General features: G+C 42.8%; 1 protein-coding gene across 1 annotated transcript in view; it reads right to left on the bottom strand.

Moving 5' to 3' along the window:
* POLD3 (DNA polymerase delta 3, accessory subunit) overlaps positions 1-17,662 on the bottom strand; it is a 77,659-nt gene that overhangs the window by 19,249 nt on the left and 40,748 nt on the right. Inside the window, exon 13 of the transcript XR_002647418.3 lies at positions 1-17,662. This exon is cut by the window's left edge and continues 19,249 nt beyond it. The gene's annotated coding sequence lies outside the window, so the exon portion shown is untranslated.

Below are 17,662 nucleotides of genomic sequence, written 5' to 3'. Positions count from 1 at the left end.
CATTTCTTGTATTTGTTAGATAATCTATTCTAGAAATTCAGAAATCTGTTCTTTCTTCTTTTAGGGGTTGTTGTTGCATTTGGTTGTTTAGTAACTTGCCTGGAATAAATCTGTGGAGCCTGTAGTGTGCAGCCACTAGTGTCTTTCTTATTATTTTTTTAAAATTTATTATTATTATTTTTGGCTGCACTGGGTCTTTGTTGCTGTGTGCCGGCTCTCTCTAGTTGTGGTGAGCGGGGGCTACTCTTCATTGCGGTGCACAGGCTTCTCATTGCAGTGGCTTCTCTTGTTGAGGAGTACAGGCTCTAGTCACACAGGCTTCAGTAGTTGCAGCACATGGGCTCAGTAGTTGTGGCACGCTGGCCTTAGCGCACGTGGGCTTCAGTAATTGTGGCACATGGGCTCAGTAGTTGTGGCTTGTGGGCTCTAGGGCTCGCACAGGCCTCAGTAGTTGTGGTGCACGGGCTCAGTACTTGTGGCTCACAGGCTCTTAGACCGCAGGCTCAGTAGTTGTGGCACACGGGCTCATTTGTTCTGTGGCATGTGGGATCTTCCCGGACCAGGGATCGAACCCATGTCCCCTGCACTGGCAGGTGGATTCTTAACCACTGCGCCACCAAGGAAGTCCCGCGACTGGTGATTTTCTTATTTTTTGTTATGTTTCTTGAATTCTTGTCTGTATTTTTAAGCCTTGCTTCCTAGGGATTGCCTCTGTATCAGCATTGCTAAGTAGTCAACCAGTGACTGGTAACAGTTTGCACTCAAACACCTTAAGCCCATAAGATTTTTGTTTTCTTCAATGGCTGTGATGAATCTAATGTATGGGTTAGACGGCACATTCAAAATCCTGGCAGTTTACAAGTCTGTTGGGCACTCTCATGTCCCCTGTACCTGCATACATGGCCTCAAGTTCTACCAGGAATATGCAGATAGCCAGAGCACTCTTTGGTCTCTCCTGCACGTGTGCTTTGCTGGAACTGTTTGGGAGCTTATCAAGGCCCACAATAGCTGGCTCATTCCTGGTATATCCCTGTTAAATTTCTTTGCTTGCCCCAACCAACACCTCAAAATCGGGCTACCTGAGTTGTTGGCCTTCCCTGTTTGTTTGTCACCAAAATTGCTACTGTTTCTCTCAATGCCCCAGGCATGGGGTTTTTCAAGCTCTGCTCCAAATCAAGTGAGACCCTTCCTGAAACAAAGCTGCAGTTTTTCATGGCTTGCCTCTCCCTGTAGAACAATTACCACAATGACTGAGCTGGGGTGGTGGTGTGAGGGGAAAGGGTTAGAAGCTGCCACAGGCTAAGATGTCACAGATTGCTTACGTTTCTTACCAAAGGTTCAGTAATATTTCATGAATCAACACTTCTCAGTTTGTTGTAAGCCTTTGATCATTTTTGTTTTTGACAATTTTGTCCAGTTTTGATGTTTTGGTTTTTTTAAGAGCATCTTCTGAGCTTCTTACCTTGCCATTCCAGAAGGCCTGCCCTCATCATTGTATATCCTTCTAAATTGTGGATTTATCTCTTTTTTCAGTTCTTAGGGGTTTTTAAATATCAATTTATTTATTTTTGACTGTGTTGGGTCTTTGTTGCTGCGGGTGGGTTTTCTCTAGCTGCAGCGAGCGGGCGCTACTCTTTGTTGTGGTGCTTGGGCTTCTCATTGTGGTGGCTTCTCTTGTTGCAGAGCACGGGCTCTAGGCATGCAGGCTTCAGTAGTTGTGGAGCGCGGGCTCAATAGTTGTGGCTCACAGGCTTAGTTGCTCCACAGCATATGGGATCTTCCCAGACCAGGGCTCGAACCCATGTCCCCTGCATTGGCAGGCGGATTCTTAACCACCGCACCACCAGGGAAGTTCCAGTTCTGTTAGTTTTTACTTCATGTGTGAGTAAAGCTGCCCTAAACATCCATGTACAGGTTTTTGTGTGGATATAAGATTTTCACGTGTGGGCATAAGTTTTCAACTGATTTGGGTAAATATCAAAGAGCACCATTGTTGGCTCATTATGGTAAGACTGTTTAGTTTTGTAAGAAACTGCCAGACCCTGTCCAAAGTGGCTTTACCATTTTGCATTCCCACCAGCAATGAATGAGAATTCCTATTGCTCCCCATCATTGCCAGAATGTGGTATTGTCAGTGTTTTGGATTTTGGGCTAATAGATGTGTAGTAGTATCTCATTGTTTAATTTGTAAATCCCTAATGACATATGATATAGAGCATCTTTTAATGTTTATTTCAACGCGTATTTCTTCTTTGGTGAGGTGTCTGTTTAAATCTTTTGTCCACTTTTTTAAAAAATTGGGTTGTTCAGTTTCTTACTGTTGAGTTTTTTTTTTGCTTACTGTTGAGTTTTAAGAGTTCTTTGTATATTTTGGATAACAGTCTTATATCAGATATATCTAGTGCAAATGTTTTCTCCCAGTTTGTGACTTGTTTTCTCATTCTCTTAACAGTGTGTTTCACAGAGCAGAAATTTTTCATTTAAATTAAGTCTAGCTTATCAATTCTTTCTTTCATGGATTGTGTTTTTTTTTTGTTTTTTTTTTTTGTGGTACGCGGGCCTCTCACTGTTGTGGCCTCTCCCGTTGCGGAGCACAGGCTCCGGACGCGCAGGCTCAGCGGCCATGGCTCACGGGCCCAGCCGCTCCGCGGCATGTGGGATCTTCCCGGACCGGGGCACGAACCCGTGTCCCCTGCACCGGCAGGCGGACTCTCAACCACTGCGCCACCAAGGAAGCCCCATGGATTGTGTTTTTGATGTTGTGTCTACAAAGTCATCCCCATACCCACAATCATCTAGGTTTTCTCCTATGTTATCTTCTAGGAGTTTTACAGTTTTGCGTTTCATATTTAGGTCTATGATCCATTTTGAGTTAGTTTTTGTGAAGGGTGTAAAGTCTGTGTCTAGATTCATTTTTTTGTGTGTGGAGGTCCAGCTGTTCCAGCACCATTTGTTTAAAAGACTGTTTTTGCTTCATCGTATTGTCTTTGCTCCTCTGTCAAATATCAGTTAACTATATTTATATGGATCTACTTCTGGGCTCTCTATTCTGTTCCATTGATTTTTTTTGTCTATTCTTTTATCAACATCACATTGTCTTGATTACTATAGCTTTATAGTAAGTCTTGAAGTCAGATAGTGACTTTGAACTTTGTTCTTCTCTTTCAATATTGTTGGCTGTTCTGAATCTTTGAAGCCTCCAAATAAACTTTAAAATCTCTTTGTCTATGTCCACAAGATAACTTGCTGGGATTTTGATTGGGATTGCATTGAATCCATAGATCAAGCAGTGACATCTTAAAAAATTATATTTTCCAGTCTATCGTTTCTATTTGTCTTTTTTATAACTTTCAGTTCTCTGTTGAGGTTCCTTACTTTCCCTCATTATGTTTATACTTTTCTCTAATGCCTTGAACACGTTTATAACTATTTTAAGCTCCTTGTCTGCTAATTCCAACATTAATATCATTCACAGATCTGTTTCTATCACATTATTTTCTTTTGGTTATGAGTCATATTTTTCTGCTTCTTTGCATGTCTACTAATATTTTATTTTTATGCTGGACATCATGGATGCTACATTGTTGGGTGTCTGGATTTTGTTGTCTTCTTTAATGGGGTGTTGAGTTTTGCTCTGGCGGGCAGATAATTTACTTGTGCATGAGCTTGATCCTTTTGAGACTGGTGTTTGTGAGGGTGCGTCCAGAGTAGCCTTTACTCTAGGGCTAGATTAGCCCTGACCTTAGGGCTTGGTCTTTCTGAGAGTTCTATTGAATGTGCGGAGTACCCAGTGAGACCTCTATATTCTGACTAGTTACAACTCAGCCATACCTTAGCTCTCTGCATGCAATGGTAGTTGTTCAGCTCACAGTTCTCCAGTAGCTGTTCCCTGCCTGGCCTTATGGCGCATCTTCCTCTGCATGTGTCGGGGACACCTATGCATACTTCTGGAGCTCCTTTGCTATGCAGCTCGTCTCTCTGAAACCCTGCCCTGCAAATTTCAGCTGCCACAGTAACCCTGAACTTCACTTTCTGTTTCTTCTTCTTAACAAATGTTCTGTTTAGCAACCCCTTCCCTGCATCAGCGTCTAGAAAATGTCTCCAAATTGGGTGATAATGAGGCACATCATATTTGTTTTCTTTCTATTAGGGATAATATTCCTACTTTGCCTGTGGTCCAGTGTCTGAAAACAATTTTTCCATATGTTGTAACCAGTTTTGTAGTTGTTCGTGATGGGACGGCTAATTCAGTACCAGTTACTCTGTGTGACCAGAAGCAGAAATCTGCCATTTTTTAACTGTGTGATCTTGGGCAAGTCAAACTCTCTTAGCCTGATTTTGACATGAGAAAATTGAGGCTTATAATAATTAAATCAAAATGTTGCTGTCAAGATGAAAAGAAGTAATACATATCAATTCCTGATCTTAGTGCGTAGAGCATTTGCACAAGCGTCACAAATGATTCTTATCACTGCAGTTATGTTACAGTGTGTTAAAATCTCTGTTGGACAGATGTGATGGAAAAGGCAAACAGATCAACGGACAGGTGAAGAATCATATCTGAAGCCACAAGCTCTCAGCATCCCACACAGTAATGGCCCAGCCTGTAGGCTTGGGGTTGTCCTAACCAGCTAGTGACATGCTTGGCTAGAGGATGGTGTTCTTGGAGCCAAGGACCAGGTGAAGGGCACTGTCCATAACAGGAAATGAAAGTGAGAACATCAGACACAACGGAGGCAGTGGGATATATGGGAAGAATACACAGGCTTTGGATTCAGACAGGCATGGATTTCAATCCCACATGTGTTATTTGACTTTAGGTAAACCACATAATCTCATCTATAAAATAGGGGATAATATATATTTTGTAAGGTTGTTCTGAAAAAAAGAGCTGCTATATGTAAAGTCTCTGATATACAGCTGACACACAATAACAATCATCTGATTGTATCACTTCCTTGCTTAATAACTTTCCTTGATTTCTTATTTCCTTTAAGAAAAAAATCCAAACTCCTTAGTATAAGACCTCCTTTTACCTCTTCAGCCTTGAATCTTGCCACTCTGAGCTTCTTTGACTTTCTTCAGCCACATTGAACTATTTTCTTAATCTATCCAGGCCTTCACACTGCCTTTATCTCTGTATGGAACATTATTTCTATCCTTGACTTGGACTTCTATCCTTTCTGTCTTACCAATTTAGATATCGGCATAACTTTATTCACTCATTCTTTTGTTCATTCATTCATCAAACATTTATGGAGGACCCATCATGTAGCAGGTACTGTGATACAGCAATGAACAAGGTATACACAGTCCCTGTACTCATTGGAATTCACCCTGCACCCTTACCATATCCACCAGGTCTGGACTTGGGGCCCCTTCTGATATATTTTTATGACGTCTTGTACTTCTCTCTCATAGCCCTTCTCTTAAATATTGTAATTAGTTCTTACCTATAGTTAACCCTCGCTAGATTGTAAACTCTGCAGGATCACAAACCACGGTCATCCTAATCTTCACTTTATTTCCACTTCCTAACACATTAAATATTTGTTGAATTAACAGCAAATTACTGAAAAGTCCCCTTGGCCCTGAAACATACCCAGAGCAAGGACTCTGTGCAAGGCCCTGTAGGAGATAAAGATACAGGTCTATCACACCAGCCAAGTGAGGGAAATGACCGGCAAGATCTCTGACTCTTGGGGTCACTCTTGTTAGTGACCCCACTCGGTGAACTAACAAGCCCTTTATGATACTCTCTCGAGTCTGCTGGCAGTGATAACTCATGCTGCTCTCCCTACCGACTTAGCTTCTGCTGGAGTTTTTTCTTCCTTCTCAGGACTTTTAATGTCCCCAGTCCACAGGGCTCTATCGGCTTCATAGACCCTCTGCTTACGTCTCCAGGAACCACACCAAGTTCTGAGCAGCAGCAGCTGCACAGGAGTGCCCTGCTGTCAGCAAATGACCCGACCCCACGTGAGGTAACTTTCAGCTTCCTCCTAGGCCTTGGGGAGTTTCCTGCCTCCACTGGACACCATTTCTAAAGCTTCATCTTCTTTCCTCAATTAAAATTGTCAAAGTCTTGTTGTATTTCCTGTCTCTAAGGGAGAAAATTAAGTATGGCTGGCAACTCAGTTTTTTTTTTTTTTTTTAATTTTTATTGGAGTATGGTTGCTTTACAATGTTGTGTTAGCCTCCACTGCACAACAAAATAAATCAGCCATACACATGGCAACTCAGTTTCATGTTACTTGAAGCAGTGAGAAGGTCATTCTCATGTACTGACAATGAACATCAAATCGGTACAAGCTTTGAGGGGGCCGTCTGCAATGTGTCTTAAAAATGCATATCCTTGGGCTTCCCTGGTGGCGCAGTGGTTGAGAGTCCGCCTGCCGATGCAGGGGACATGGGTTCGTGCCCCGGTCCAGGAAGATTCCACATGCTGCGGAGCGGCTGGGCCCGTGAGCCATGGCCGCTGAGCCTGTGCGTCTGGAGCCTGTGCTCCGCAATGGGAGAGGCCACAACAGTGAGAGGCCCGCGTACCGCATAAAATAAAATAAAATAAAATAAAATAAAATAAAATAAAATAAAATAAAAAATGCATATCCTTTGACACAGTAATTCTATTCCTAGGAATCGATCCTAAGGATAACTTAAATACATCAAAGATTTGGTTGCAGTTACCCCAAATGCAAGCATAATGCTCAGGAGAAGTTTGTCTCTATCCGGCTTGCTTAAAAGTGGCTTATGAGACATTCAATTTTCAGATAAGAGTTACTATTACAAGGTATTTAGGTCCAAATCCTAGCCATCTGGAGGATTTTAGAGGGAGAAAAAGCTCTCAGCTCTGTAAAGCGATAGGGTATAGAGAGGAGTGGACTGAAATGTCTAAGGTGAGGCTCTGCCACTGACTTGCCCAGTGGTCATCTGCCCTCTCTGGGCCGTTTTCTCACCTATAAAATGGGGTAAAATCTGCCCATTATCTTGGACAGGCGTGTAAGGAGGGCGCCCAGCTTTCCCTTTTGTCTGTACTAGGGCTCTCTCTGTAATGACACGGATTGTCTTCCATGGCTTCTCTCTGCCTTTAGAATGACACAATCCTTCCCACAGCCTCAAGCTTCCCAACAGTCTGGCTCAGCCTACTTCTCTGGCCTCATCATGGGTACAACCTCCCTGTCAGTCACTGTGCAGTCACTAGGTGCTGGAGATAGACATTCCTCCCCCAGCGTTTTCACGTGTGCTCTTCCCTCTGCCTGAAATCCTGTACCCCCTTTGCCTGGCCAACTCCTACTTATCTGTAAAGTCTAAGCTTAAATGTCACTCTTACCAGGTTATCTTCCCGGACGATCCCCAACATGGTTAGGTCCCCCCATTATATCCTGTCTTAGTGCCTGCTACAGATCCTTCATAAGGCTTATCACAATGGTCCTTCAATACCTGTTTACGCCATAATTTATCTGGTTTCCTCTCCCTCTCAAAACTTCATGAGGGCAGGTTCTATTTCTGACTTGCTCATGACTGTGTAGTGTCAGGGCTTGGCAGAGTGCCCAGCCCAGAGACACAACGTAATTTTTTTTTAAATAAATTTATATATTTTTGGCTGCGTTGGGTCTTCGTCGCTGCGCGTGGGCTTTTCTTTAGTGGCAGCGAGTGGGGGCTACTCTTCGTTGCTGTGTGTGCGGGCTTTCTCTAGTTGCGGCGAGCGGGGGCTACTCTTCTTTGCTGTGCGTGGGCTTCTCATTGCAGTGGCTTCCCTTGTTGTGGAGCACGGGCTCTAGGCGCGTGGGCTTCAGTAGTTGTGGCTCGCGGGCTCAGTAGTCGTGGCTCGCAGGCTCTAGAGCACAGGCTCAGTAGTTGTGGCACACAGGCTTAGCTTTTTTTTTTTTTTTTTTTTTTTTTGCGGTACGCGGGCCTCTCACTGTTGTGGCCTCTCCCGTTGTGGAGCACAGGCTCCGGACGCGCAGGCTCAGCGGCCATGGCTCACAGGCCCAGCCACTCCGCGGCATATGGGATCCTCCCAGACCAGGGCACGAACCTGTGTCCCCTGCATCAGCAGGCAGACTCTCAACCATTGCGCCACCAGGGAAGCCCGGCAGGCGGATTCTTAACCACTGCGCCACCAGGGACGTCCCAAGGTAATTTTTTAAATGAATGAATTATTATCATCTTAGAGCATCAGGGATAGAGATATAATGGCTTCATTTTACAGCTGACAAAATGAAGGCCCAGAGAAGAAAAATGACTTTTCCCAGATCACATGGCCAATGAGTGGAAGAGGCAGTTTTAAATTCATTCATTCATTCAAAAAATCTTGAGCCTACTATGTTCCAGGCACTGTCCTAGGTGCTGGAGATAGAACGATGGCCAAAGCAGGCCCTGACCTCCTAGGACTTAAACTACCTGTAGTGGAGGAGATAAGCAGATAAACAAACAACACTTATATAACATATGAGATAGTGATATCTATGAAGAAAGAGATGCTCTGAAGACAAAACCGGTGAGGACTCAAACCCATGTTTTCTGCTTCCAAGTGCAGGCTCTTTCCACTACACCACGCTGCCTGCCCTAAGTAAACAAACAAAACCATAATTCATGAGGTTCCTTCAGCTGCCTGTGTGTATGCCTGGTGGGGTGAAACCCTCGTGAAGTCCGTGAAAAGGGGCCAACATCATCAGAAGCAGCAGCTGACTGGCTTGCCTGCTAAAGCAGGTGTCCCAGCATTAGCCAGCCTGGCCTCTACTGCCTTGAAACTTCACATCTGGCGCCCAAAGAGAGAGGGGGTGTGTTTAAATAAGACAGCTATTGACCAAGTGGATTGAGGAGGGTTGGAGTTGGCTTGTGTCTGGGAATGATGCAAACCGCAAGGGGACAGTACTCAGGAGGTGGACAGAAAACACAGATGGGCTCAAACTGCAGGCGTGACTATTGCCTGAGCACCCCACCCCCATCCCTGGGCGAAGCAGAGGGAGGCCTCTTCACTGCCGAAGATCTGTTTATTTTTTCATTTATAAAGGCGCCCTCTGATGCCTGTACTTGGAGAAATCGAATGTGCACTCAGACCACTGACTTTCCTCTAAACTCTTTCAAGTAGAAACGTGGTTGAAACAAGAGTTCAGAACATATGCAGAATGACACAGCAGCCCGCCGAGAGGGAGGGGTGCTGGTGGATCAAGGGGGTCATGGATTGGACAGGTGAGCAGATCACAAGGCTGCCCATTGAAACACTCCCTCCTCACTTTGGCAGAACATCAGTTTTGATAGTCCAAAGTGTTGTTTATAACATAAAGTAGATACCCTAATAAAGATTAGTTGAAAAACAAACAAATGAAGGATGACAACTCATTTTTCTCACATAGGGAAGATTAAAGCCCAAAGCACTGCTTTGAAAATAATGATAGTAATCATTTCCTGACCAAGCACTATGAACCAGACATTTCATGATCTCTCATCCTCACACTAATCTTGACATAGATATTATCTTCATCTTAGAGATGAGCAAACTGAGGCTCAGGGAAGTTCAGTGACTTTCGAGAAGTCACACTGGTGGTGAATGGGCACTGAGCTCCAATCTGTCTCTAAAATCCAAGTACTTTCTACAAAACCAAGAAGTGACAAGTACTTGCTGAGAGCAAAAAGCGACCCTCTCTAACCGCTCTGCTGCTACTAACGTATTACTGGTTGGGAAGCCACGTAATTCATGTTGTGAGTTATGTACGATTCTAAGTAAGGGTGGGGGACTTCATGCAGAGGCTTCAAGATAGCTGGTCCCTTATTTTAGGGGTGAGTTTAGGAGTTTGCAGCAAGAACTCACTGCTAGAGTAGAATCATATCATTGTACAATCCCAAGTATAATGGCTGTTCAGTGAGTGCCTGACGTGAACCCTAGTTACGATAAGCAAGACTGCTTACTGAGCTCCACCCCACTGGAGAGTGGATGACAACGGGACACTCAGTCTGCCCCTCAAGTCCCCCAGCTCTACTGTATGCTAGCCTGGTGGTAGCCTCTCTTAATTTCCTAATTCACAAAATTGGGCTGATATCTACACTTCACAAAATTGTGAGGAATAAATGATAAAGTATAAACACCAGGCATGGAACAGGTGTACAATAAATATGACTTTAGTCATATTTATTCATTATTCATAGGATGAGTTTGGTTGACCAGTCTGGGACTATGGGTCATTTTGGCCCAAAGAATTCCAGGGAGATGCAGTCAGTTCCAGGTCTAAATCAGAGTGTGTGTTCGTGCGTCAGAGAACAGCCTACATGGATCCTTAGTGGAACCGTGGAACCAATCCCATCGCCATGGTTTAACGAGGACCATGGCTCAGGCAAGAGCCAGAGGATTTCCAAGCATGAGATGAACCAGCAAAAGGCTAATCATTCCACATTTGAAGTCACTCCCAATTCTCTCCTGTCCTGAGTTTCCAAGGGGATCAAAAGAATCATTTGCCTAAAACTGAACTAAATCGAACCTCAAACTTGTTCATCTTGAGATAGAACAAGCTTTTCCTCAGCTTGTTCTGTCTCAAGGTGCCGGTGCAATTTGGCCTTTATGACCTATTTCATACTGGTGATTCTCTCTTCAGGCTACAAATGGCGATTTTTCTAATGTACGAATGTGAGATGTTAAACTTCTTCAATGGCTTCCTACTGCCCGTAGAGTGAAGTCCAAACTACTTAGCAAAGACTTCTGTGATCTGGCCCCTACCTACTTATTTGTCTCATAACCCACTATTCCATCTGTCACTAAACCACTTATAGCTCCCTAAACACTCTGTGCTTTCTCACGTGTCTATGTCTTTTATGTAGTATGTCCTGTTCCTTTTGCCTGGGGTGCCCTTCACTTTCCCATTTGGCAAACATCTATTCTCAGTTTAAGCACTTCATCCTCTGTGAATCCTTAATCCCTGAGGTAGTCACAGACAACCCTTCCCTGGGCTTACCCTTAGGCAGGGAAGGAAGGACATGGTACAGTGGAAAGAATATAGGTTTCAAGTCAGAAAGCCTGGAGTTTAAACTCTGGCCCTCCTCCCAGGCCAGCTGGAACACCAACCAGAGGGAAAGACATAGTCTTCTAGCCTAATGTATAGTCCACTGGTGTGGTTTTCCTTATGTAAAGACAGATGCGGGGGCTTGTAACCAAAAGATTCAGTGACCTGAACCACTGGTGAGATCATCCCTATCTGGGATTGACAATTCCAAAGGTGTAATTCAGTTAACTCCTTTTGTTCCAACCTCCATGTTTGCTCACACACCCATGTGACAGGAAGTCAGCTTCCTATACAGGTTTGCTCACACACCCATGTGACAGGAAGTCAGCTTCCTATACAGGTTTGCTAATCACAACCACTTGAGTATTCCAGTTCCTCCAATTTTTTTGTTACAAATTAATTATTAAAAATAAATGCATCTCACCTTTGCCACTTACTGGCCAAATCATTTAAACTCTGAGCCTCTTTTATCTTCATTTGTAGATGAAAAGTGTGAGGATTAGAGAAAATGGATTGAGCACAAATTTTGGCCCATGGTAAGCACTAATATTATTGTATCATTATAGCACATTTAAATTATTTATCTATGTCTCTCCCTCCACTAGATAGTAAATCCCTCAAGGGCAAGAAATCCATCTTTATATCCCCCAGCATCTAGCACAACAGTGCTGGGCACATAGAAACTTTTGGCAAAAGTCTGTGAGATGCATAACACGCACACATTTTGCCTTTCCAATGACTGTCAGTTCCAGGAAGGCAGAGAACTTGTCGTGTGCTTTTCTTTTATCTTTCATAGCAGCCACCATGGTTGTGGAGCAAATCAGTAAGCAGTCATTCAAGGCAAACTCATGAGTAGACCAACACATTCTTCTTCTTAGCAGTTACTCTACAGTGGAAAAGTTATACGTTGTGAAGTCTGAAGACCTTGGTTCTAGCCCTGGTCCACTCCCTTAATGTGAGGTGTTAGGCATACTCGTTAAATGACCTACGCTTGTTTTCTGCAAAACAGGGGAGAGAAAAACCTTGAGGGCTATCACAAGGATGAAATAGGGTGAAGTAAAGCACCATGTAAAGGTGGAATATAACTAAGAGGGACAAGGGAAACACTCCTATCAGGCTTTATGGTTTTCAGGAGAATGGTTCTGCTTCCTGTACATCCCATTCCAGGAGAGAATAAAAAAGCACAATACCATGATTATGCTATATTTATGTAATTTTCACATATCTTTTAGGAAAACCTGGTTTTGAGAAGACTCCCTTGGCCTAATTCAGAGCAAACAGTGGCTAACAAGTGTCCTGAGGCCGCTTTACTACCTGCATGGCTTAAATAGGGCAAAAAATGCCAAATTTCTTTTTGATTTTCTTACAAAGGTTAAGTCAAAGGCAAGGCCAAGAGTTGGAAAATCTTTTCCAAGGAAAAAGTGTTCTTGATTTAAACTAAAAGCAACCAAATGGATTACTTAGGGAACTATGCTCTGTTCAGAAGAGTTTCCTGATGATCTAAAATTAATTATAAAACTTTATTCTAGCCTCTCTTTACCTTCTTCTTAACATTTATTAGTCTACTTATCTAACTTTGTAATTTAGTAAGTATGGTATACTGGACATAATTGACTCTTTGTTTACAGATTCAAGACCATGTGGCAGGGATGCTGTAGAGAGGACTCATGCAGCAGATGGGTGGCTGAGTTAGATAAACATTAAGATCACCTTCAAATCTGACAATCTGGGATCTGAACAACTTAGTTGTACTTTCACTTGTAAAAACGAACATGAATCATCATTGGGCGGTGTGGCAACGTGAACTAATATATAGCCAAGAGCAGTATAGCACAGTGGTTAAGACTGCAGGCACTAAAGCCAAATTGTCAAGATTGATATCCTGGCTCTGTCACTTGCTAACTCCGTGACCTTGAACAAGTTTCGTTATTTCTCTGCTTCAGTTTCCTCATGTGTAAAATGGAAATAAAAGTACCTGTCTCTTAGGGTTGCTATAAGGATTAAGAGTTAATATATCTGGGGGGAGGGGCAAAATAGGGATGGGGATTAAGACGTACAGACTACTAATATAAAACAAATAAGCTACAAGATATATTGTACAACACAGGGAATATAACCAATATTTTATAATTATAAGTGGAATATAACCTTTAAAAATTGTGAATTAGTATGTTGTACACCTAATATTGTACATCAACTATACCTCAATTAAAAAAAGAAGCTAGGGGCCTCCCTGGTGGCGCAGTGGTTAAGCATCCGCCTGCCAATGCAGGGAACACGGGTTCCAGCCCTGTTCCAGGAAGATCCCACATGCTGCGGAGCAACTAAGCCCGTGTGCCACAACTACTGAGCCTGTGTGTCACAACTACTGAAGCCTGTGCTTTGCAACGAGAAGCCACTGCAATGGGAAGCCCTCGGCAACTAGAGAAAGTCCGCACACAGCCACGGAAGACGCAACGCAGCCAATAAATAAATAAATAAAGTAAATCTATTAAAAAAAAAAAAGAAGCTAATACCCTTAACATTCTTGGAACAGTGTCTGGTACATAGTAGGTGCGCAAAAAAATATGAGTTATCCTGCTTTGTGTTAGCTTAATATATGTCAGAATACTAGGGACTGACTGCCCATGCAACATTTCATTAAAACCTGAAAACAACACTTTAAGGTAGATGGTATAGCTCATTCTAAAGATGAGGAAACAAGTTCTCGGAGGATAAGTGTCTTACCTAAGGTCAGTGCCTTAAACAGGGTTTGAATCCAGAGCCCTCTGCCTCCCAACTTGTGTTATTTCCATCACAGCACCCTGCTTCCCCAGTATGTCAAAATTGTTGAGTGTGTGCAAAACTGAGTTGAATTCATGCATGTAGATCCTGTAAACTGCCTTTTGGAATAACACTGGGTACCTGCTTGCTATCTTGTCAATACTCTCATTTTTAAGGTAGGGCAGAAATAACCCCATTAAGGATTCACTTTATCATGGTTTACTTATACAATGATTGTGTAAATGGTGATGTTCAAACAGCTAGATAAATATCCATTAAAGGGACTTCCCTGGTGGTCCAGTGGTTAAAACTCTGCACTCCAATGCAGGGGGCCTGGGTTCGAGCCCTGGTCAGGGAACTAGATCCCACGTGCCGCAACTAAAGGAGCCCGCATTCCACAACTAAAGAGCCCACATGCCACAACTAAAAGAGCCCGCATGCTGCAACTAAAGATCCCACGTGCCGCAACTAAGATTCAGTGCAGCCAAATAAACATTTTTTTAAAAATCCACTAAAATGGTGAACCTTCCTTAGCCTGTCTTAAATTCTTTGTTATTCTTTACACAGGACTATAAATTTTCCCCCATTATGATTATCCAGGTTCTCTTCTGAATTAAGTCCCTCTTACCACTCATCTAAGCATCATCTCAGTTGCTATCTAACGCTATTTAGTGTGCCTGTCCTCCACTCCATAATGATAGCCTCTGAGCTCTTGCAATCCCTCAAGTACCTTATCCAGGACTAAACATAACTAGTATTCAACAACTGTTTGACCCTCTGGATTTGAATGACCCAAAGTAGATGCTAAACAATGTGGTTTTTCCATTCTTCAAGAGCAGTTCAATAAACGACATAAAAACCTTGAGAAAGAAAGCCTTAAAAGACTGAAAAAAAAAGAAGTTATAGAAGGACTAGCTGTGAAGAACTTTGAATATTAAAAAAAAAAAGAGGGGGAGAAGCCAAAGTGAAGCCTCAAGAAACAAGGAGTCTGGCAAAAGCAAATGAGAAAAAAGGGGAGAGGTGGCGGAGGAGCCACATGATATTTAGGGTTTGAAATGAGGGGGAATTCTAGAGTTAAGGTGGGTTTGGATCAGAAGCCTTCCCAAGTTTCTCAGGCTAAAGAGCCTGGGTGGCAATCTGTGGGTGGCCCACACTTAAGAACACAAAAAAACTGGACACAGATACAAATGGTGAGAAGTGTCATGCAGCAGGGAGTGGCAAGAGTCCATCCTAAATGCAGTCATTTGGGTACAACGTGCCCTTCAGAGAGGGCATAGTGACAGCATGGGCTAATTTACAGAGCCGCCAGGGTAATAACTCAAAAAGCAATACTGCCTTCTCACAACAAAACGAGGCAGCCCCAGAATGTTTTGTGGTGGTAAAAAGCTGCATTACAGCATACTGAGATCCCGGAACCAATGAAAGGAGACAAGTTTACCAAAACGAGTCTTGACACAGAGTACGTTTCTGGCAAATACATTATTATGCACTCACTCTACTCAGGTCCTGGAGCAACTATTTCGTTTCCTTATATGGCCCTTCTCTTCAGCTCTCTCCTGTATAATAACTAATGTCTTCTTAGAGAAACAAAGAAAAGGAATAGAACTGTTCCACTCGTCCTCCTCCGTTTTTTTTCAGGGAAATGATTAGAGGCTCATATCATTGAGAGTGTCAGAGAAGAACTACCAGTTTTTGAAATCACTTTTAAAAAACTGAAATCATTTCTGCTAGAGAAAGCTGCTTTGATGGGGGGAGGCAAGGGAAAATACTGCAACTACCTACCCTGACTGCCAGAATTAAGCAGTCTTACTTTAACCAGAACATTTTTCTTTAATTCCATTAGAACTTTAATTTGAATACTACTAGAACTAAGATACGATGGGCAAGCATGGGTAGAAACACTCCCTATATGGCACACAAAGTCAAAGAAAATGCCAGCTGTCACGCTGAAATAAAAATCAACTTCTAATGTTACTCCTCTTCTTAAAATTCTTTGATTGGCCCTCATAGTCTTCAAATAAAATCCAAACTCCTTAGCAGGACCCCAACTTCACTTCCCAATATATTTCCCTCCCTATTCCCAAATTCTGATAGTCCATTTCTCCCCAAAAGTCACGTTCCTCTACCTGGAAAATCCTTTCCATTCCTCTTTGCTTGGTAAAATCCTACTCATCCTTCAGAAAAACTGCTTGGCTTTCTCTCCTTCAGGAAGATGTCCTCAACACCCCCCCTCCTATGAGCTCTCTGAGGACCCTGCGCTTATTTATCATTGCACTCACCATGTGATGCTATGATTTCACTTTACTTTCTTGTCCCTTCCACTAGTTCCTGAGGACAAGTGCCAAATTCTAGGATTCTACCTTCTAGTGCTCAGGACAGAAGCGTGACATATAGGAGATACACAATAAATGTTTTAATGAATAGTAAATATAGCCGTCTACGAATCTCACTTTCTCTCAATAAGAAAATATACTCTCTAAAACCTTTCATAAAATAAGGTAACTATCTTCCCTCTTTGACCACACTGACAGCCAGAATGAATATTTTGAAAGAGTGTAACATCTGGGTCATATCCTTGATAACATTTCAGGAAGCTCGTGGCTGACTGCATCATTTATGACATCAAGAAGGAAGCCATCATTTGCAGAGCACCTACGTGTGCCGAATTTATTCTGTATACACATTACTTCACTCTTGGTGGCCCATGGTAACTTGTTTGAGCTCTATTTTGATAAAGAATCTGAGGCTTAGAAATCTGCCCAAGGTCACAGAGCCAGCAAGTGGTGAAGCCAGACTAACACAATGTGCAAGATCAGGACTAGATTTTCTTCTAAAGGAACTAAAAAATGAGGTTGGCTGAATCTAAGATTTCCCACAGGACTGAAAAAATGATGAAGACAGCAAATAACTTGTCCATCTCAGACTATGGGTATGCAGTTTTAACAATATAAACTGAAAACCAGCCTTGTTCCTGTTCAGAGTTTAAATAACTGCATACACTGTTGCCATCCTGTCAAGTAACAGATTCATCAGACAATCAGTTTGAAGCACTGTTTTAAAACAACTTCTCAAATTTATTTAACTCATGTGGATAACATGGTAGAGTTTCTTTTTTTTTTACAAAAAGGAAACAGCCAGCACTTACTACTCAATAAGCCTTGCAGACGGCTCAGAGTGTAGGCAGCATACTGGGCACAGTGACCACAGGATTTGCATTATGCTTGCAAAGACAGAACTCCGCGAGCACCAGAGTTTTCCAATTCAAAATGGGATTTAATTAGAGATCCCAGCATGATAATTTTTTTTTAAAAGGCTGGATTGTTCCTTTTTTTTTTCTTTAATTTTCCATTTCTATTTAGAAAAATGACTAGAGGCAATGGCGAAAATAACCATTTAAAAGGGATTCCTCTCCAGAAGTTTTTTGTAAAGTTAAATCCAGCCTTTCCACCCTTCTCTCCATCCTTTTACATTTTAAAAAGAAAGGAGTTTGGAATGTGTCAACCTTTACTCAGCTTGCTGCACAAAGCCTCAGCCTTCTCAAGTTGTAGACGTAATGCAATGCTGGGACTAATCTCCCAAACCTCTGGTTTTAATCAAGTCCATGGGGTGCCTGGCTGGAGGGCCCTGGGTGACAGTTGCTAAAGAAGCTCCTATTAATCTAAGGTCAGTCACAATCCTAACCTTAAACAGTAGACGGCTGACTGCATCACTTACGACATACACCAGGCGAAGGCAGAAGGAGCAAGAAGCAAGTCAGACGTCCCTCGTCTGTTAAGTCATGAGTCACTCCAGCAGCTGAGCCTGTGTTCCTTTCCCCAGAGCTCACTGTGCAAGGTCACCGCCACACCACCTCCATCCCCTGAGCTCACTGTCCAGCCATAAAGGAAGGTGCTTCCAAGTTATCA

This window comes from Delphinapterus leucas, chromosome 7 (genome assembly GCF_059928025.1).
Source record: "Delphinapterus leucas isolate spDelLeu-1000000601 "Yukka" chromosome 7, BTC_Dleu_Yukka2, whole genome shotgun sequence".
Lineage (NCBI taxonomy): Eukaryota > Metazoa > Chordata > Mammalia > Artiodactyla > Monodontidae > Delphinapterus > Delphinapterus leucas.
The sequence above is the reverse complement of the archived record's forward strand: the minus strand, read 5'-3'. Positions and strand labels throughout refer to the sequence as shown.